Source organism: Astatotilapia calliptera, chromosome 15 (genome assembly GCF_900246225.1).
Source record: "Astatotilapia calliptera chromosome 15, fAstCal1.2, whole genome shotgun sequence".
In the NCBI taxonomy this organism is placed as follows: domain Eukaryota; kingdom Metazoa; phylum Chordata; class Actinopteri; order Cichliformes; family Cichlidae; genus Astatotilapia; species Astatotilapia calliptera.
Genome location: NC_039316.1, coordinates 13,423,448 through 13,445,005, shown reverse-complemented (window position 1 = coordinate 13,445,005; position 21,558 = coordinate 13,423,448). Strand labels below are relative to the sequence as shown.

Sequence of the window (21,558 nt, the reverse complement as noted above, 5' to 3'; positions counted from 1 at the left end):
AATATACATTTCTGACATTCAAAAACAAAACAAAAACAAATCAGCGACCAATATAGCCACCTTTCTTTGCAAGGACACTCAAAAGCCTGCCATCCATGGATTCTGTCAGTGTTGTGATCTGTTCACCATCAACGTTGCGTGCAGCAGCAACCACAGCCTCCCAGACACTGTTCAGAGAGGTGTACTGTTTTCCCTCCTTGTAAATCTCACATTTGATGATGGACCACAGGTTCTCAATGGGGTTCAGATCAGGTGAACAAGGTGGCCATGTCATTAGTTTTTCTTCTTTTATACCCTTTCTTGCCAGCCACGCTGTGGAGTACTTGGACGCGTGTGATGGAGCATTGTCCTGCATGGAAATCATGTTTTTCTTGAAGGATGCAGACTTCTTCCTGTACCACTGCTTGAAGAAGGTGTCTTCCAGAAACTGGCAGTAGGACTGGGAGTTGAGCTTGACTCCATCCTCAACCCGAAAAGGCCCCACAAGCTCATCTTTGATGATACCAGCCCAAACCAGTACTCCACCTCCACCTTGCTGGCGTCTGAGTCGGACTGGAGCTCTCTGCCCTTTACCAATCCAGCCACGGGCCCATCCATCTGGCCCATCAAGACTCACTCTCATTTCATCAGTCCATAAAACCTTAGAAAAATCAGTCTTGAGATATTTCTTGGCCCAGTCTTGACGTTTCAGCTTGTGTGTCTTGTTCAGTGGTGGTCGTCTTTCAGCCTTTCTTACCTTGGCCATGTCTCTGAGTATTGCACACCTTGTGCTTTTGGGCACTCCAGTGATGTTGCAGCTCTGAAATATGGCCAAACTGGTGGCAAGTGGCATCTTGGCAGCTGCACGCTTGACTTTTCTCAGTTCATGGGCAGTTATTTTGTGCCTTGGTTTTTCCACACGCTTCTTGCGACCCTGTTGACTATTTTGAATGAAACGCTTGATTGTTCGATGATCACGCTTCAGAAGCTTTGCAATTTTGAGACTGCTGCATCCCTCTGCAAGATATCTCACTATTTTTGACTTTTCTGAGCCTGTCAAGTCCTTCTTTTGACCCATTTTGCCAAAGGAAAGGACGTTACCTAATAATTATGCACACCTGATATAGGGTGTTGATGTCATTAGACCACACCCCTTCTCATTACAGAGATGCACATCACCTAATATGCTTAATTGGTAGTAGGCTTTCGAGCCTATACAGCTTGGAGTAAGACAACATGCATGAAGAGGATGATGTGGACAAAATACTCATTTGCCTAATAATTCTGCACTCCCTGTATACGATCCGCATGAAACTTAACTACTTAACACGTCTCAGTTCTTATTGAGATGATGTGATACAGTCTAGTAAGAGTGGTTCGCTGCCAGATGACTCACAATTACACAAGATCAGGTGAGATTTCAGACCGAGGGAAAATCACTGGGGTGATCGCAGGAAGAGGCAGAAAAGCACAGACGTGCTGGACCTCACAGTCATTTGGAAAAGGTAAGAATGAATCTGTCTTCATTCATCTACATGGAAATATATCACCAACAAACAAACCAATAATACAACCAAATCACTCCCAGTTCAAGACTTTGGTTATTTACAACATTTGAAACATACTGTGTAGCTCAGTCGAAACAGCCCAAGGCCAAGTGAAAGTGCTGAGAGGGAAAAGATCATGATTAACGATTTATTTAAACTCATAACTGGGGGCAGCAGCTGAGCTTTGTGAGCTGCAGCTTAAAACATGTAACCATGCTTTCAATGTTGCAAATTTCCTGTTACTAGCTAGGTCAAATCCAAATTTAGTGTGCAGGTCATAAGATCATATAGAGGCAAAATCCTGATACATCATGAATCATTTTTACGTTTTAGTTGTAATAATTATATATTTCTTGTTCATTTTAGTTCTCATGTGGTCAAAAAGTCTAAGTCAAAATTCTCAGCATTTTCAAATTACCGTATTTTCACGACCATAAGGCGCACTTAAAAGTCTTAGATTTTCTTCAAAAAGTGCGGCGCGCCCTACACTCTAAAAAGTAATTCATCAGGCCTTTTACCACCACTTGATTAAATCCATGGCTGCAACATAAAAATTCTAATTTATTGATTAAGATAGACCTTCTAAGTTGCAAACTTTATTTTTTTGGGTTGTGTTGAAATAATAATGTTGGTAATTACATTAAATTAATTTTATATGTAATTTGAAATTAAATCCCAATGTTAGTGGGTTTAAAATAAAATTCAAGTTGTAATTACTTAAAGAAATTGAATAGATAACTTATTCTTTTTCCACTGTAACTTCTGATTTCAAATTCCCTCCCCTACCGACTTAACTAGCCCGGGCAAATTCACACATGTTGGGTTGCATGGTGCAAGCTTTTGTAAAAGACATTTCAAGGTAAGTAACATTTCATTTACAAATAACAGTTCTACCAAAGCAAAGCATTTGTGCTAGTCACCTGTAGTGGATTTGTGTATGATGTGATGCTCATACAGATAAGGAAATACTTTGCACTACCACATGTGGCTAATGCTAGCCATTCTAAACTTTAGCACAGCAGAGGATAAGACTTATAAAGTTTCATTTGACAAAAGTCTTCAGCTAGAGAGTGCAACTGTGGCTAGGAAAAGCGTGGTTAAAGTTTTGCTACACAGTGCAATCTAATTTCGATCTTAGGCTGATTTTGTTTTTCTTTTTACCAAAATTAGAAGCCTTTAAGCTGTGAATAGTTTTGTCAGAGGATGACCTAGAGGCTTCTTTTTCCCCCCCGGCTCACCTATTTTATGTCTTTATAAAATTTGCATGACCTATATGTAATATTACATTGTAAATGATTTTGGTTACTATTGTGATACAGCTTAAAGTAAGTATTGTTCTTGATCTTAAGAGCTGCAGCTATCTTTGTTTCTTTTTGAAAAATCAGGTTGTGTGAAATATTGTTAATGTCATTCCAATAGCATTATTCTGGCATAGGCTATGTGAATCTACTTAACATCAAGACTTTATGTAAGCAGTTAGTATAGTGTGATAATCTAGGGTCATTAGTGCTTTGTTAAGTTGGGACACAAAAATAAATAAATAAATAAAAAAAAAAAATCGAATTTCCCAGAGGAACCCACCCGAGGGATTAATAAAGTTCTATCTAATCTAATCTAATCTAATCTAATCTAATCTAATCTAATTTTTTACAAAATGGGCTGGAAGTGAACAATGTGTAAATTCGAAACCTCTGCAGAAACAGGGTTGCTAAAACATTAGAGATTACACCACGGTTATGGTGGGGAAGTCTCCCTTGTCTTCACCACGATTGTTTTGGTTCCCTCAAAACTTGGGGTAGCCTTAGATCATGTCTATCCTCTTTAAATAATGTAATACAGCATTCATTAATGCAGTATAGCTAATAGTCTGCAAGGTTTAATTCTTCTGTTTGTGTGGTCTACAGATAAAGGAGGAGTTCAAGAGAATAACCACTGTAAGCCTTGAATGGCTACACTTGACCATTGCACCCCAAAACTGATGGATGTCATTTTATCAAGGGGAGGAGCTAAAGGAGTGAGAATCAGGCAGATCAAGGACATGCTTCTTGAGGTAGGACAACTATTTAGACTTTGGGTAGCTTTAAAATGCACTTTGTTGGCAGTCACCCATGTAGTTTATACGCATACTTTATTTTTTCTTAAATAGTACAATACAATTGAAACACGCAGAGAAGTAGCCATCTGCTGCCTTATCACATTCCTTGGAGAGAAGGAAGAGGACCTTTTCATGGAGTTTGGTGCAAGTAATTCAACAGTGTGTGTGTGTGTGTGTGTGTGTGTGTGTGTGTGTGTGTGTGTGTGTGTGTGTGTGTGTGTGTGTGTGTGTGTGTGTGTGTGTTCCATTGATCATCTGAATTCATTAAGATTCAGTAAGTATAAAAGTCTAATCTATAATTCACTAACCTATTTTTTAAAATTTGCTTTACAAGGACACCGAAGAACTTAAGGCAGGTGATGAAAACTGCCATCATCAGTAACCGGTACACCCCTGGATCTAACCATAAGACTGCAACCATTGTGGTGGAGGAAACAAAAATCATGGAGGGCCAGAATTTCCCAAGGTGCTGTGTTTTGCTCATGGGCATAATATATGCTCTCAATCTAAGCTAATGCAAGGATCTGAAATATACTTTTGAAGTTGTTCAGAAGCTGTTCCTTGACCTTGATGGAACCATCATTATGTTAAAGATGTTGACTCTGTTTCAAAAATTGTTAACTGTTTTGAATCCTGTATGTGTAAAATTGATCTTAAAGGTGTTTGCTGCATTGTGTAATAGAAAGATGCAAGATCTTGTAAAGTTTAGTAGGCATTGAAAGTTAACATTTACTGAACACTTGCATGGAAGTATTACTGCAACAAAATGTTTTCTAAGTAGATTTTTTTACCAATTGAACACATTTGTTTCTGTGGTGTTAAATACATAAAGGCATATTCTATAACTTGGCTGTGATGGTATAAATCTAAATTTCTGGTTTATTTTCACTTTTTAAATACAAAGTGTTGAAATGCCTACTGTTAAAAAATAAAAAAGTTATTTGATAAAAAAAAAATGTTGAATGAATTCCTTTCTTAAAAGCTATTACAATAAAAAAAATAAGAGAAAGCTAAAATGATGACAATAATGATGAAAATCAGCAACTTAATATTTTAAATAATGAACTTTAAAAAATTGTTTTTGTAATTGCTGTAATTAATTACATAACACTTAAAAATCATTTCAAATAATGTGGAAAAAGTAATTGGAGGAACATAATTTTTATGAGTAAACAACTTAAAAATATGTTTTTAAGCTACCAAATATTACGTAAATGGTAATTAAAATCACCTTTGATTATGGAGGATAATTTAATTCCCGTAACTCAATATAGTTTGTTGGTTCAATCTAATTTCAACATAAGTTATCATAACTCAAAAAGAGTAATGGAAACTGTTGCATTAATTTTTTTTGTTGAGCTTAAACAATAGTTTTTAGAGTGTATAGCGCAGTGCGCCCTGTGTGTTGTAAGGAGGACGTAGTAGAGAACACCATGAGATCGTTAAAGGGTGAAGTGTGGGCGTTGATCGTATATACCGGGACAATCGCACATACCTGTATAAAAGAACAGGTATGTGCGTTATGCAGGACATCGTTGTTTTAACAACCCTGAAAATGGCAAAGAGACACTCTTACGAAGCACAGTTTAAACTGAAGGCCATCAGCTACGCGGAGGAACATGGAAATCGAGCAGCGGCGAGAGAATTTAAGATTAATGAATCGATGGTTTGCAAGTGGAGGAAGCTGGAAAACAAGCTCCGACAGGTCAAGAAGACGCAGCTGAGTTTCCGCGGACATAAGGCGAGGAGGCCCGAGTTGGAGGAAAGACTCGAGCGGTGGATCATCGAGCAAAGAGCGAGCGGGAGAAGCGTTTCGACGGTCACCATTCAGCTAAAAGCAGTTTCACTAGCTGAAGAGATGAACATTGAACATTTCCAAGGAGGCCCGTCTTGGTGCTTTCGTTTGATGAAACGGTGCCATTTTTCCATCCGGACCAGGACTACGGTAGCGCAGCAACTTCCAGCGGATTATAAGGAAAAGCTGGCCATCCTCCGCTCCTACTGCAGCAAACACATCGGCGACAAACACATCCAGCCCAGCCACATCACAAACATGGACGAGGTCCCGCTCACTTTTGACATCCCGGTGAGTCACACTGTGGAGAAGAAGGGGACCAGCACGGTAGCGATACGCACAACGGGGCACGAAAAGTCTTCTTTCACTGTTGTGCTTGGCTGCCATGCTAATGGACAGAAACTGCCGCCTATGGTGATTTTTAAGCGAAAGACTTTGCCTAAAGAGAAGTTTCCAGCAGGAATCATCATTAAGGCAAATGAAAAGGGCTGGATGGATGAGGAAACGATGAAAGACTGGCTGAGGGAGGTGTATGTAAGGAGACCAGGTGGTTTTTTCCACGCATCACCATCGCTGTTGATCTGTGACTCTATGCGTGCCCATCTCACAGCCGATGTGAAAAAACTAGTGAAACAAATGAACTGTGAGCTTGCTGTCATTCCGGGAGGCCTGACAAAGGAACTCCAACTGCTGGACATCGGTGTGAACCGCCCGTTCAAAGTAAGGCTGCGAGCGGCCTGGGAGCGATGGATGACCGATGGAGACCACAGTTTCACCAAGAGTGGAAGGCAGCGCCGGGCGAGTTACGCCACAATTTGCCAATGGATTGTAGATGCTTGGGCTAACATGTCTGCTGGCACTGTTGTTCGAGCTTTCGCAAAAGCCGGCATCGTTTCCGAGGAGCCGCACGGCACGGAAAGTGACTCTGACAGTGAAGAAAGTGAACCTGGCATGTTTGATGGAGATTTAGTGCAGCTGTTCAATTCAGACACAGAGGATGAGGACTTCGATGGGTTTGATTGATGATAAAAATGTGAGTACCAAACTTTGTTTTGCTCCTGCTTTATTTTTAAATACGCACACTTGTATGCTTGTGTGTTGTTGATGATGACGATTACTGGTAATAAAAATGTGAGTAAGGTACCGAACTCAGGTTTGCTCCCGCTTTATTTTTAAATACGCATACGGTACTTGTATGCGCCCTATGGTCCAGTGCGCCTTATGTGTGTGTTAAATACAGTAAGGGCACACATAACTGAGACTGCGCCTTTTAGCACAGTGCGCCTTATGGTCGTGAAAATACGGTAGAGCTTCTTAATTTATATAGATAATTTTAATATTCTACTTCTCAGAAATAATTTACAATTTCCAGCTGTGAATTCCATCTTATTTACAGTTTTTAACATTATATACTAGATGGGACTTGATGAAATGACCAATATAGATATATGCCCAGTAGCAGAATATCTTGTAATTATGTTTTACTCCCCTCTGGTGGCCAAATTAAACACGAGGCGATCGTGGCTCAAGAGTTGGCAGTTCGTCTTGTAATCGGAAGGTTGCCGGTTCGAGCCCGGCTCGGACAGTCTCGGTTGTTGTGTCCTTGGGCGAGACACTTCACCTACCGGTGTTGGCCAGAAGGGCCGATGGCACGATATGGCAGCCTCGCTTATGTAAGTGCGCCCCAGGGCATCTGACAAGGATGCCTCCATAATGTATTTATTTTTAACTTAAATCACTGCAAATATTTGAGAACATTTTATCATTAACGATGCCATGATTGATTCTGTTAGATCTTTATTGACAGAATGTGTTTGGAAAGGAAAATTCCTTCACATGTTTTCCGCAGCAATAGCACTTATGTTAACTCTGAGTCTGAATAAAGTGCACAAACAGATTAGAAAAAATCGCTCTTATGAATCGGGTGTGCCGAGACTCCATTGTTTTACAGTCTGCAGCTTTCAGAAAAACACAATAGCTTTGATTGAAAGAATCTTGGAGTCCAAAGATTCCAAAGGACTGAACATTTCAGTTCACCCAGGTCACTTTCAACAGACAACCTCCTTATCCCAGCAGTGACCGGACATTTTGTTAAGAATACCAATAGGAATTCTTGATATGTTTGTCATTAATTCATGCAGTCATAAGCAGTCATGCATGACTTCAGCATGACTTAACTATATGATTTGCATTCTTAATATAAAGTGTTAATATTTCTCCATCCAGGGGAAAAGTTTGGGAAAACCATGGACAGGTCACCAGTCTATCACAGGGCAAACACAGAGATAACCATTCGTACTCACATTCACAACCACAGGCAACTTAGAATAGCCAGTTAACTTATCACATATGTTTTTGGACAGAGGGAAGAAGAAGAAGCCAGAGTATCAAGAGAAAACATAGCTGCTTCACAGAGTAAGGCCCCAGCAGAGCAGTGGAGCACAGAGCACCTTTGTTTTTATAGACGGCAATTTCATTTTTATCAGTGTAGGAGGAACATAGGCATGCACACATGCACACGAAGGTGACATGATGTCCAGTAATAGAAATAGTTTCACATGACTGTATACCAGAGATTATTGGTGTCTGTAAGGCATTTAAATGTGCACCATTGTGTAACCAAGGGCTGAAGAAGATCACTAACTTGTAAATTTGGTTGTGAATGAAGCTGTTGAAACTGTGGAAAACCCCAAGGACAAAAAAAGTACATAATGGGAAGTTAACACTAAAAGTTATCTGTTAGGTAAGTTTCTCGTACAACTAAACCTGCTTGTACAGATTTAATAACCTACCTTCTTTGAGTCATTTTCCTAAATGTGCTACTGCATGGTAGCCAACACTGGTAAACTACAGAGACACCTAATGCTAATTACTACTAAGTGGTCAGATTAGTTATGACAGAAGCAGAGATGAGGAAACGTAGTCAACGTTTTTCTAACACTGCTGTTACATAATATTAACCATGTCTTCAGTATTAAAACTAGATTCATGTTTGTCCCAGTGAAGGTCCTAAATATTCAGAGAGTAAGGCCAAATGACATGTATGTGGTCATTTAGGCTGGAAGACTTTTGTGTAACTTTAGTATGTAGATTTGTTTCATTTCACAAACTTATTTAATTTAGTGTTACAGAAACTTCACACTGTCATTTTCTAGCCTAATATTGTAGTTATTTTGGACCATTGTAACTTTCCATTTCTACAACCTTCAGCTGCTTAATTTTGTTTCTTCTTTTTAAATTCATTAAAGATGGGGTATAATCATTCCACCCTGGAAAAAGAAAAATGTAAAGAAATCATTAAAAACTCCAAATTACTACGATATTCATGCCCATTCATGCCGATGAGTTTAAATTTCAGACCACAACCATACCTCTTTGTCATGACTGTTGTCATGTTGTCATGTTTTGGAAAGCAGGACCCAATTGCAGGACCTTCTGAGTTGGCAACAATGAGTTTATTTACAGTCAAATAAAGAACAAGCAGTGCAAACAGTCCACGGTGTCTTATTTCTTCCTTGTCGATTTCCCAGAGCTCCCATGCACTGAATCCTTCCTGTGGTCCTTGGTGACCAACACTTTGAGAACAGATTCGCCTTGGAGTGCTGCAGTTACTGACTGTGTCCCCCAACAACCCAGCATTGACTGAAGCTCAGCCACTCAGTTAAGCCTCTTTTGTGGTTCAGTGTTTAATGTTTAAACTGTTTATGGCTGCAGAGACGCCCACAGTCAGGCTGTTGTTGTGGAAGTTTTCCATTAAACAAAGCCTGAAGATGAGCGGTGAGCGGTAGCTAACATTCTTTAATCAAACACAAAGAAAAACCCAGCTTGTGAAGAGCCTGCATGATCGCAGGGCAGACAGGCAGCAGAGTCTCACCAGCCTAGCATGGCTCTCACTTAAACACCTCCTTCAGAAACAAAAGGCAGTACACAGCTGTTTCACACCTTAAGCTTCACACTCTCTTGCTACCTCCCAGAGTCCTGAAGAGACAAAAGACTCTTCCTGTGGAGTCGTCTGCTTCCCCCAACTTCCTTACTAGACCCCCACCATCTGTCTAACTGTATGAGTGTGAGACATGTTAAAATCCAGTGGCACCAAGGCATCATACAATAAAATAATGTGATTAAGACATAAATAAAAGAAATTCCAATACACTGTCTACTGTTGAATTGTTATATACAGTGCAGCAGCTGACCTTTGACCTGCGAGCTTCAGACTCATTGCTGGTGTGAAGTGTTTAATGCTTATCTATTGAAGCTTGCAGACACACCCACATTATCTTATTCGTTCTCAGGGTTGTTTAGAGTGTTGGAGCAGAAACCTGCTGCAGGTTAATTATTGATCAAATTAATATCACATAAGGTGCAGCAGCTGACCTTTGACCTGTGAGCTTCAGAGTCTTTGCTGGTGTGAAGTGTTTAGTGTGACTTCAGCCTGCAGACACAGAGGACTGATGACGGAGAAGAAGCAGAGGATTTTCTCTGTTTCTACACAGACCTGGTCCAGACAGCAGAGAGCTGCAGAGTGAAGACGTTCATTGGAAGAAGCTGAGTAAGTTCAACGTCCTCTTTGAATCCTGGATCAGGAAGTGAAGCCGGTGAATGTTTGGTGTTTAAATAAGGTTTCTGTCTTTGACTCAGCCTGCTGTCACTTTGGTTTAGAGAGAAAAACAGGTTTCAGATTAACTGGTGTTCCTGCTGCTCCAGCACTAAAGGACAGTATAGGTGACCGCGCTGATGCCTGTTCATAATTTACCAAAGCTAATTGATTGATGCCATGCCAGCGCCATCTTACCCTTCGGACCATACATACATTACACCAGGGGTGTCAAACTCAAATACACAAATACACACCCTCTGTGACTGGCTACACTCGGCCTGCACCCTCCACCCTCTGTGACTGGCTACACCCGACCTGCACCCTCCACCCTCTGTGACTGGCTACACCCGACCTGTACACCACCCTCTGTGACTGGCAACGCTCGACCTGCACCCTCCACCCTCTGTGACTGGCTACACTCGTCCTGCACCCTCCACCCTCTGTGACTGGCTACACTCGACCTGCACCCTCCACCCTCTGTGACTGGCAACACTCGACCTGCACCCTTCACCCTCTGTGACTGGCTACACTCGACCTGCACCCTCCACCCTCTGTGACTGGCAACACTCGACCTGCACCCTTCACCCTCTGTGACTGGCAACACTCGACCTGCACCCTTCACCCTCCACCCTCTGTAACTGGCTACACTCGTCCTGCACCCTCCACCCTCTGTGACTGGCTACACTCGACCTGCACCCTCCACCCTCTGTGACTGGCTACAGGACTGTTTGACTGACAGACAAACACTGGCGTCCCACAGGGTTGCGTCCTCAGCCCCATCCTCTACACCCTGGTCACTCATTACTGTGTCACCTCCAACAAAGACAACATCATTTTGAAGTTCACGGATGACACTGCAGCGATCGGTCGCATCACTGGAGAGGACGACGTGGCTTATAGGAGAGAGGAGGCTGGTCTGGTGTCACGGTGTGAGGACAACAACCTCACCCTCAACACTGATAAGACAAAGGAGATGATAGTGGACACGAGGAAGAAGAAGAGGCCTCACCAGCCGCTGTTTACCCGGGAGCGTGAAGTGGAGAGGGTGAGCAGCAGTACCTGGGCGTCCACATCAGTGAGGACCTCACCTGGACACTGAACACCACACAGCTGGTCAAGAAGGCTCAGCAGCTGCTGTATTTCCTGAGGAGGCTGAGGAAATTTGGTATGTTGGCCAAGATCCTCAGCAGGTTCTACAGCTGCACTTTGGAGAGCACCCTGACCAGCTGCATCACTGCATGGTACGGCAGCACTACTGCAAACCGCAAACGCCTGCAGAAGGATACAGTCACGCTGGAGAAGGATGGAGTCTGACCTGAGCCAGTGTTTGACATGAACACATCAGCACTGCTGTCAGTGAGCCTAACGACAGCCGTTAGCATCATTTCAGTGTTTCAGTCATAAAAACACTTCCTGTCACTGTGGTGGTTACAGTGACATCATGCAGTTTGTGCTTTGACCTTCAGAGGGCGACAAATCAGCACAGACAGAGAGCTCCATTCAAACTTTGCTGCCATCAGGAATAATTCTTCAAATATAATCATCAGTGTTTGAGCAGTTATGATATCAGGGACAATCTAGACATGTGTGACAATACTGAACATGTCACATGACACACCTCAAACATCATGTGATCCACTCTCAGTCTGCACTTTCATTCATGACTTCAACAGGTTGAAATGAGCTTTGAAGAAACATTCAGTGAAATAAATCTTTCATGGATTCATGTGAGCAGCAGATGAACTTTGTACCAACAACATCTTCAATAACAGAGTCTGAATGAAGCTCAGGTGTTGATGCTGCTCACTGATTGGACGCTTGCTTTCAGCTCTGCTCTCAGTCTTTACTGCACAGGTGAAGGTAGAAAGTGTGACTGGATCTATAGACTGGAAACAGAGAAACATGCTGAACATTTGAAGCTTTGCAGCAGAAATGTTCATGTTACAAATACAGCAGAGCTGATCTGGGATCAGTGTGTTCACACCTGCAGCTACAACAAGGTTTCATGTCTCCACACGTCAGCATGTGAACTTTACTCTGACTCAGTCTGAGCAGTCAGACGGCATATTTTTAAAGTTAACACATCAGCACACACAGAGCTGAGCCCCTCCCACCTGTGCTGAGTTTCAGGTGGAGCCCCGCCTCCTTCCAGGAAGCAGCTCACCTGTGTGTCCGTGTTTAGTGTCCAGGTGTGGAGTGGAGCTTGTTGTTGGTGTGTGAAGAAACTGTAAGTTTGCTTTGTTTCCTCCTTTAACAGTTTGTCTTTAGGAACTTTACTGTTTGTTCAGCTCGTGTTTGATTTCTTCACACAACAAACTGTGTGTGTTTGTATTTCCGGTCTCTCCATTAAAGTCAGTGTGTAATGTTTCCTGGCTAACATCAGCTGTGTGCAGCTTAGTTCAGCACAAATCTGCCGCTCCATAGTTCACGGTAACGGACTCACAGCTGGACCAACGAGGCCGAGTGTGTCCGCCACTCTGAGCTACGTTCGTGTTTGTGTACTTGTAGTTTGTACTTTGAGTTCACTCAGAGCCCACAGAGGACGCAGCGTACGTGATGACGTCACAGCCCTTTACCTCCTTTACTGTCACTGTGATTAATATTTACACACGAGACACCTGCAGAGCTCTGACGCTGAGCTAGCACACAGCATGCTAACGCTAAGCTAACACTAAGCTAACGCTAAGCTAACACTAAGCTAACACTAAGAGTTCTTACAGACACGAGTTAAAAAGCTGCTTTTAGTGTGTGATCAGAGTCCAGGACTGAGAGCAGCAGCAGAGCTGATGGATGATGAATTACTGGATGGAAGAAGCTTCTCATTAGCAGTGAATCAGTGTGTGTGCAGTTCTCTGCAAACTCAGCAGCAAGAATTAGTGTGAAGCTTTAACTCTGCTGATCCTCTTTGAATCCTGGATCAGCTGAAATGTTTAAAATGTTGTTCACACGTGTTGGACTGACTGAAGCTTCCAGTCACAGTGACTCAGTGTGTGTCAGTGAATGCATCGTGTGTGCTTCAGGCTCCATCTAGTGGACTGATAGCAGAGCAGCTGATGGCAGCTTCCTCTGCCTCACACTGCTGTCTGACTGCATCCAGCTGACACTGAGATGAAGCAGGAAAGAAGCAGCTGATATTTGGACAGCACACATGATGAAAGGAGGATTTCAGCTGATGTGCACATGAATGATTTGTGTTTCCTCTGCAGGTAGAAAGTGTGTGTGAGCTGATGTGAATTGAGCAGCATGGATCAGTGTGAGGACAGAGAGGAGGGAGTCCCTCCCTCTAAAAGCACTCTGTGTGGGGAACATGAGAGCCAGACCAAAGCTCAGAGGTGAGATGACCATCTCTAACTGTCCATGACTCTTCTCCATGTCACAGCTCAGCACTCACATCACTGCTCCATCATTATTCACAGGGACCAGCCTGGACCTCCACCCAGCTCTGTGTCCTTACAGAGTGACGCGTCTAAAGGTTGTCCCATTCATTTTAAAGTCCAGCCTGTGTCTGCTGCAGAGAGGTGAGCTGTTAGTAACATGAACTCTTTGATTAAACTGCTTGATGTTGTTGGATATAAACTACAAACACGTCGTTCCCTCAGTCCCATTTAAACTGTCTTTTAAAACAAGCCTTTGGTTTCTAAACAACTGAAAACCCACTTCAGCAAACAGGAAGTGATCAGAGCGTCCGTCCACTTCCTGTCAGGCCCTGCAAACATTTCATATTGAAGAAAAGTAGCTGACATCTCACATTTTTACTCCACCACATTCAACCATTTTGACATTTTACAGCATGAAACTCTTGTCACATGACTCCTGTTATGTTATAGAGTCATGTGACCACCAGGGAGGGATTTGTATGGATGAAACACATTCAAATCAATCTGATTCATCAATGGAAACATTTTTGGTGTAAATGCAGCAACACTGAAAACGCTGAAGATAAAAACACAACAGATGAAATATGAACAAATCGAGGCTTTGAATACACGTGTGTGTGTGTTTGAGACAGAGATAAATGGATTGTGTGTCTGTCCTATTGCTGCGTGAGGGTTTTATTGTAGATTTTGTGCGTGTACACTTTTGACCACGAAGGTGTTGAAAGGGCGTAAAACAGTTGGAGGCACCAGAGTGAACACTAGTGCTGTCAGTAGATTAAAACATGACTAATTAATGACACAATCTTCTGTCATTAATCCTGATTAATCACAATTACTTGATCAATAGCTGCAGTTACATTTTTCCAACTTTATATTTAAGCCTGTAACAGACGTTTACACCATATAATGAAGTCAATGCAGAATAAACACAAAGAATGTTAAACGCTTCAATTCAAAGAGACTTTGAATAGTTTTCAGTCTTTAACTCAGCTTCTCTGCTGTAAATACAACTTTGTAACAAACATATATACTAAAAGCTAAGTGTGCACTAATATATAATAATATATAATCTATATTACTGCTGTTAATGAAAATGTTTAATCAGACTCATCACAGGGTTACTGTGGATTCATTTGGATTAATCACCATTAAACATCATTTTTAATGTAAACGAATCAAAGTTCATTTCATGAGCAAACAGACTCGAGAGAAAAGGGCAAATTTACACACTTAACATGTTTATTGAACATGTAAACATTGATTAACCTCCTGAATGAGCCGACCCCCCCAGGGACAGTCCTGCATGCTAATGATGGGCTCTGCTCTGTACCTGCAGGATTCTGTCAGCCACAAACTCCTCAGCTGATCCTGAATCTGAGCCCATCTGTCAAACCATCATTTTCTTCACAGGTCTGTGGAGGTGGCACTGATCCTGCAGCAGTCTAACACTCTCTGTCACTCTTCTTCAAGTCTTTGACACGAGGAACCAAAACTATGTTATTAACAACACTAACAGGTCTGCAGTTTGTCCACTTGGCAGTTGTGTCATCAGTGCTTTGCATTGTTGTGATATTTTAAGCTGGAAGTGCTTCGGTGAAAAGAAAATTCCTTCTGTCACGATGTGCAGAATCCTTCATGTTGGTCGGCTGGTCCGTCTTGTTATTTTTTTAATACTCAAACTTTCCATCGAGAGGTCAGTGTGTGTTTGTCATCTTCCATATTGAGCTGATTGGTTCAGCTTCCGTCACTAACAGATGTGCTGCACATCTGCACGTGTGCAAAGGTAACTCTACTCGGACAAACTGCCCGAAGTGCGTTGATAGAAACATTTCAGGGATTTTGAGTCGTTCTGCTCTCCAGATGTGTCGTGTTAAAGGTTTTTATCATGTTAATCATGATAACAGTTGAACCCCTAACCCTAACCCTACATGTTAATTTTGACAGCACTGGTAAATCCTTTTTAATGTTCTTCTGTCAGATCATTGATTAGACTCGACTCCAAATACGAGACTCAGAAAACTCAAATGAAAACTCAAATCAAAGCAATGAGAAAAGGACTTCTTGTGTTAGAATGAAAACATATGGAAGTGGTCAGGTTTCAAACACTCGATGAATCTACTGCACAGTTACATTCAGGGACCTTTGGCCTCCTGAGAGCATTAGTTGATGGTTCATCACAGTTTTCTCAAAGTTTCCTCTGAGCTTCTGCAGCATCATCACTTCCATCACTGATGAAAGAAAGTTCATAGAAAACAGAAAATATATCTTCACAATCTGAGAGTCTAAAACTTGACAGACTTGATTCAGATGAAGTTATTTGAGCAGAAACTCCTGGATCTTTATCCTGTGTTGATCTAATCCTTCATGGTTCTTCCACAGAGTGGAGCAGCAGAGCTCAGAGGTTCCCAGTGGTCAGTCTGCCCAGCAGCATCAAACACAGCTGGACTCCATATTTATGGTCTGTACATGTACAACAACTACTTTATTATTAATAATAATGCATTTATTTATAGGTCCCTTTCAGAACACCAAGGACTCTGTGGACTAAACGACCAAAAGAAACAAACTTTGAAATCAGACGGTGCAAATGTGATCACAGGGAAACGTTTTAAACATCGAGGCTTTAAACAGAAACCAAAGTGAAACAGTTTGTAGTCGAGATCAGTGGGAATGAAGCTGAATAACTGTTTCTTCAATAACTTTGAGCTCTTAAAAAAAGAAAAACTAGCTGAAAGTCTGGCTGCTCTTATGAAAAGTACAGAGAAATTATGGGTCGCTCAACACTTGTGCACAATATAAGAGTTTAAATAAATCTAAAGAATAACTCAAAGTCCTACAATCATACTGATAAAGTCATCTACAGCTAACTATCCAAGTGGATTTGTTTAAGACAGCTCCATCTGCTGGTGGCCCTCTGCAGGTGCATGAAAGGGGCGTGTTTATAGTGAAAGTAGTAGAGAAAGTAAACCCCACGGGAAGGAGGAGGACTCTCAGCAGCTTCCAGCTTCATATATCTCCTCTTTCGCAGAGAAGATGGTGGCAATCTGTTTACACACGCAGCAGCACAGAGAGACACAGGATTTTTGCAGTCTATTTCTCATAGTGACGACTCCCCTCAAACAAATGACCATAATTTCCTAACCGTAGGGGCTAGAACGGTCATTCTTACACCGTTTTCTTCAGAAGAGATGGGGGAATCTTCAAGTGTTGACAATTTAATATTAAAATATGAATTTTTAGAGATATATGACATGGATGACTTGTTGACTTAGAAGCCACGAATTCCCCAATATGCAAATTTGAATGCCTGAGACCACATATGTGATTGGCTGGCTGGGAAGCCGTGCAGGCCCTGATTTGTGGATTTGAATTCCTCAGCCCTCAGATATGATTGGCTGGCTTAGAAGCCACGAAGGCCCCAATATGCAAATTTGAATGCCTCAGGACACATATATGATTGGCTGGGAAACTGTGCAGGCCCTGATTTGAAAATTTGAATGTCTCAGTCCACACAGAGGATTGGCTGCCTGGGGACCTGGCAGAAATATATAGAAATACTATTATTAAGCATAAATACTACATTTAGTAGAAATACTATGTTTTAGCACAAATACTATAAAAAGAAGAAAAACTATAATTTAGCAGAAATACTATATTAAGCACAAATCCTATAAAAAGCAGAAATACTATAATTTAGAACAAATAGTATAAAAAGCAGAAATACTATAATTTAGCAGAAATACTATGTTAGGCACAAATCCTATAAAAAGCAGAAATACTATAATTTAGCAGAAATACTATGTTAGGCACAAATCCTATAAAATAGCAGAAATACTATAATTTAGCAGAAATACTATATTAGGCATAAATCCTATGAAAAGCAGAAATAGTATGATTTAGCAGAAATACTGTATTTAGCACAAGTACCGAAAAGTACCAGAAATACTATGATTTAGCAGAATAGTAATAACTTATTGAAACACAAATGCACAGAGGGACACACAAACACAGGCTCTAATCCAGTCAACCAGTCTAACTATGTTCAATTTAAATCCTACAATGACATGCTGTCAAATAAGGGCAGGGTCCTCTCTCTCCCACTAAACACACACACACACACACACACACACACACACACACACACACACACACAGACACAGAGGGAGAGAGCTGCCGAATTTAAATCCACCAATCAGAGTGGCTGTTTACGTTTTCCCGCCAAAACAGGTGCATCGTTTTACACACGCAGGACAGAGAGGCACAGGATTATTGCAGTCTATTTCTCATAGTGAGGACTCCCCTCAAACAAATGACCGTAATTTCCTAACCGTAGGGGCTAGAGTGGTCATTCTTACACCGTTTTGTTCAGAAGAGATGGGGGAATCTTCCAGTGTTAACAATTTATCATTAAAATATGAATTATTAAAGATATTTGACTTGTAATGCACCATAACTGAGTAGAGCGAAGCAAAAACTGCCTTGACTTGCCCTCAAACAACGCTTTCTAACTCTAAATCTATTTGGAGTATCGATATCATTCTTTCACCGTAAGAGACAGCAGGCTTTGGTGAACAATCATGGAAATTTTCAGGTCTCTGTGGAAATCCAACAAAAGTTATGACGAGAGAAAAAAGTGGTTCATTTCCACAGTTTGAAATCTGAAGAAATCTGAGCGAAGGACAAATTTCCTACCCTCAAACAAGTCCAACTCATTTCAGAACGGTAATAGGTGAGAAAGAAATTCTTGAATTGTGAGCGTCACGAGTGTCTGAAGATATACCGGGACAAGCCTCATGTCTTAACTTTGCTTCGTTAAGGAGATATGACGATTCGAATATGCCTCTCATTACAGAAATGCAGCGGTGATTTTGAACAAACTCTCCATTGACTTTATATGGAGAGTTTTCTGACCTTGTGTTAGTCTGAGGAGATTTGCCAAAATTCTATAAATCCCACAACAATGATGGTGACATTTTCTGAAAGCCAGCAAAAATACCTACGTTTTGATGTATAATTTGTGGAAGTTGAGTGAAAATTGAGCAAGTAGCAAGAAGTTGTTCGGACATGAAGTGAAAATTGCAAAACCTTCAGTGACACACTGGAAGCCAAGAGCATAGCAACCATAACAACGCATGTATTTTGTGAAAAATCACAATTGTGCAACTCAAAACTTTAAGAGGCATAAAAGTAAAATGGTAAAAGATTTGAAAAAGCTGAATCATACATGAATAGCCCAATAATTTGTGAACATTTTAAAGTTTGAATGGTTGTTCTAAGTGAAAGTATGAGGAAGTAGTTAAGTTTCAAAAACAAGCAAAATTTAGCAGAATTTTGGAAGTTTCCCATTCATTTCAATGGGACAAATTAAAGGAAAAAAGTGGAATATTTTAAAAAGTATAATAGCAAAAAATAGCAAAAGTCATAGCGATCATTAGCAGAAATAGCAGAATAGTTTAAAATTTGAACGGTGAAAATCGGCTGAAAATTGTGGAAGTAGTTAAGTGCCAAAAAGTGTACGGAAGCAACTGGAATAATAAAGTAGAATAAAGAATAAAGAGAAACAGGAACTCAATAGTGTGGATGCTTAAAGCATCCACACAATAAAGAGAAACAGGAACTCAATAGTGTGGATGCTTAAAGCATCCACACAATAATAAAGAATAAAGAGAAACAGGAACTCAATAGTGTGGATGCTTAAAGCATCCACACAACTAGAAAAATTTGCATTTCCTGCGAAAATGCAGTGTGGATGCTTAAAGCTGAAGCTGTATGCAAAAACTAGCTGAAAAAGCTGAAAAGTTGCAGAAATTGTAAAAACTTTGCAGAAGCAAAATAAGTTTGCTAAAATGGAATAACTTAGCAGAACTGCAATATCTTAGAGGAAACATAATACTTGGCAGAAATACAATAGCATAGCAGAATTTAGCAGAAATATTGTAACTTACCAGAAACATGATAACTTCTCAAAAATACAAGAATTTAGGAGAAATAGTATAAGATAACAGAAAGAATATATTTAGCCAAAAATACTTAAACATTACAGAAACACTATGATTTAGAAAAATAGTACAACAGAGCAGAAATATTGTGATTTACCAGAGACACTGTGATGAACTATGAATATTGTAATTTTAAATTAAGACTATGTTTTAGCACAAATATTATAATTTGGCAGAAATACTATAATTTAGCACAAATACTATAAAAAGCAGAAATACTATAATTTAGCAGAAATACTTTATTAAGCACAAACCCTATAAAAAGCAGAAATACTGTACTATGATTTGGTAGAAAAAACTATAATTAATCAGAAATACTATATTTGGCAGAAATACGGTATTTGGCACAAATCTTATAAAATAGCAGAAATGGTATGATTTAGCACAATAGTAATAACTTAAACAGAAAAATTGGAAAAGCAAAAATGGACAGCTGAAAAAATGATGAACATGCTGAACGTCCCTCAACTATACTTGTTAAATGAAAAAAATCAGCAAAAAAATCTATAACAGCCACACAATCACAAATATGTACACATAAGAAAACACACATGCACAGAGAGACACACACACAAGATCCAATTCAGTCAACCAGTCTAAATATATTGAATTTAAATCTTAGAATGAGATCATCCCATTAAAAGCCTTTCTCTCTCTCTCTCTCTCTCTCTGTCACACACACACACACACACACACACACACACACACACACACACACACACACACACACACACACACACACACAGGGAGAGAAAAGTGAGTTTCTAGGTCAGCCTGGGAGCTGCTGAATTTGAATCCACCAATCAGAGAGCCTGTGCACTCTTTCCCTCCAAAACAGGTGCATCCTTTTTACACACGCAGCACAGAGAGGCACAGGATCATTGCAGTCTATTTCTCATAATGATGACTCCCCTCAAACAAATGACCATAATTTCCTAACCGTAGGAGCTAGAACGGTCATTCTTACACCGTTTTGTTCAGAAGAGATGGGGGAATCTTCAAGTGTTGACAATTTATCATTAAAATATGAATTTTTAGAGATATATGACATGGATGACTTGTTGACTTAGAAGCCACGAATTCCCCAATATGCAAATTTGAATGCCTGGAGCCCACATACATGATTGGCTGGCTGGGAAGCTGTGCAGGCCCTGATTTGTGGATTTGAATTCCTCAGCCCTCAGATATGATTGGCTGGCTTAGAAGCCATGAAGTCCCCAATATGCAAATTTGAATGCCTCAGGACACATATATGATTGGCTGGGAAACCGTGCAGGACCTGATTTGAAAATTTGAATGTCTAAGTCCTCACAGAGGATTGGCTGCCTGGAGACCTGGCAGAAATATATAGAAATACTATGATTAAGCATAAATACTACATTTAGTAGAAATACTATGTTTTAGCACAAATACTATAAAAAGCAGAAATACTATAATTTAGCAGAAATACTATATTAAGCACAAATCCTATAAAAAGCAGAAATACTATATTAAGCACAAATTCTATAAAAAGCAGAAATACTATATTAAGCACAAATTCTATAAAAAGCAGAAATACTATATTAAGCACAAATCCTATTAAAAGCAGAAATACTATATTAAGCACAATATCTTATGAAATAGCAGAAACAGTATGATTTAGCACAATAGTAATAAGTTAAACAGAAAAATTGGAAAAGCAAAATGGACAGCTGAAAAAATGCTGAACATGCTGAGGGTCCCTCAAATATACTTGTTAAATGAAAAAATCAGCAAAAAAATGCACAGGGAGAGAGAAGTAAGTTTCTAGGTCAGCCTGGGAGCTGCTGAATTTGAATCCACCAATCAGAGAGCCTGTGTACTTTTTCCCGCCAAAACAGGTGCATCTTTTTACACACGCAGCAGAGAGAGGCACAGGATTATTGCAGCCTATTTCTCATAGTGAGGACTCCCCTCAAACAAATGACCATAATTTCCAAACCATAGGGGCTAGAGCGGTCATTCTTACACCGTTTTGTTCAGAAGAGATGGGGGAATCTTCCAGTGTTAACAATTTATCATTAAAATGTGAATTTTTAGAGATATACGACATGGATGACTTGTTGACTTAGAAGCCACGAATTCCCCCAATATGCAAATTTGAATGCCTGAGGCCACATATATGATTGGCTGGCTGGGAAGCCGTGCAGG

At 40.5% G+C, this 21,558-nt stretch overlaps 2 long non-coding RNA genes across 2 annotated transcripts; both read left to right on the top strand.

Moving 5' to 3' along the window:
• The first annotated feature begins 3,371 nt into the window (after positions 1-3,371).
• LOC113006538 (uncharacterized) lies at positions 3,372-4,322 on the top strand. Its single transcript, XR_003269771.1, has 3 exons — positions 3,372-3,576; positions 3,673-3,769; positions 3,956-4,322. It is a non-coding gene; the product is annotated as an uncharacterized LOC113006538 (long non-coding RNA).
• Positions 4,323-13,311: 8,989 nt separating this feature from the next.
• Positions 13,312-15,861, top strand: LOC113006456 (uncharacterized). Its single transcript, XR_003269755.1, has 3 exons — positions 13,312-13,345; positions 13,430-13,531; positions 15,770-15,861. It is a non-coding gene; the product is annotated as an uncharacterized LOC113006456 (long non-coding RNA).
• Positions 15,862-21,558: the final 5,697 nt, after the last annotated feature.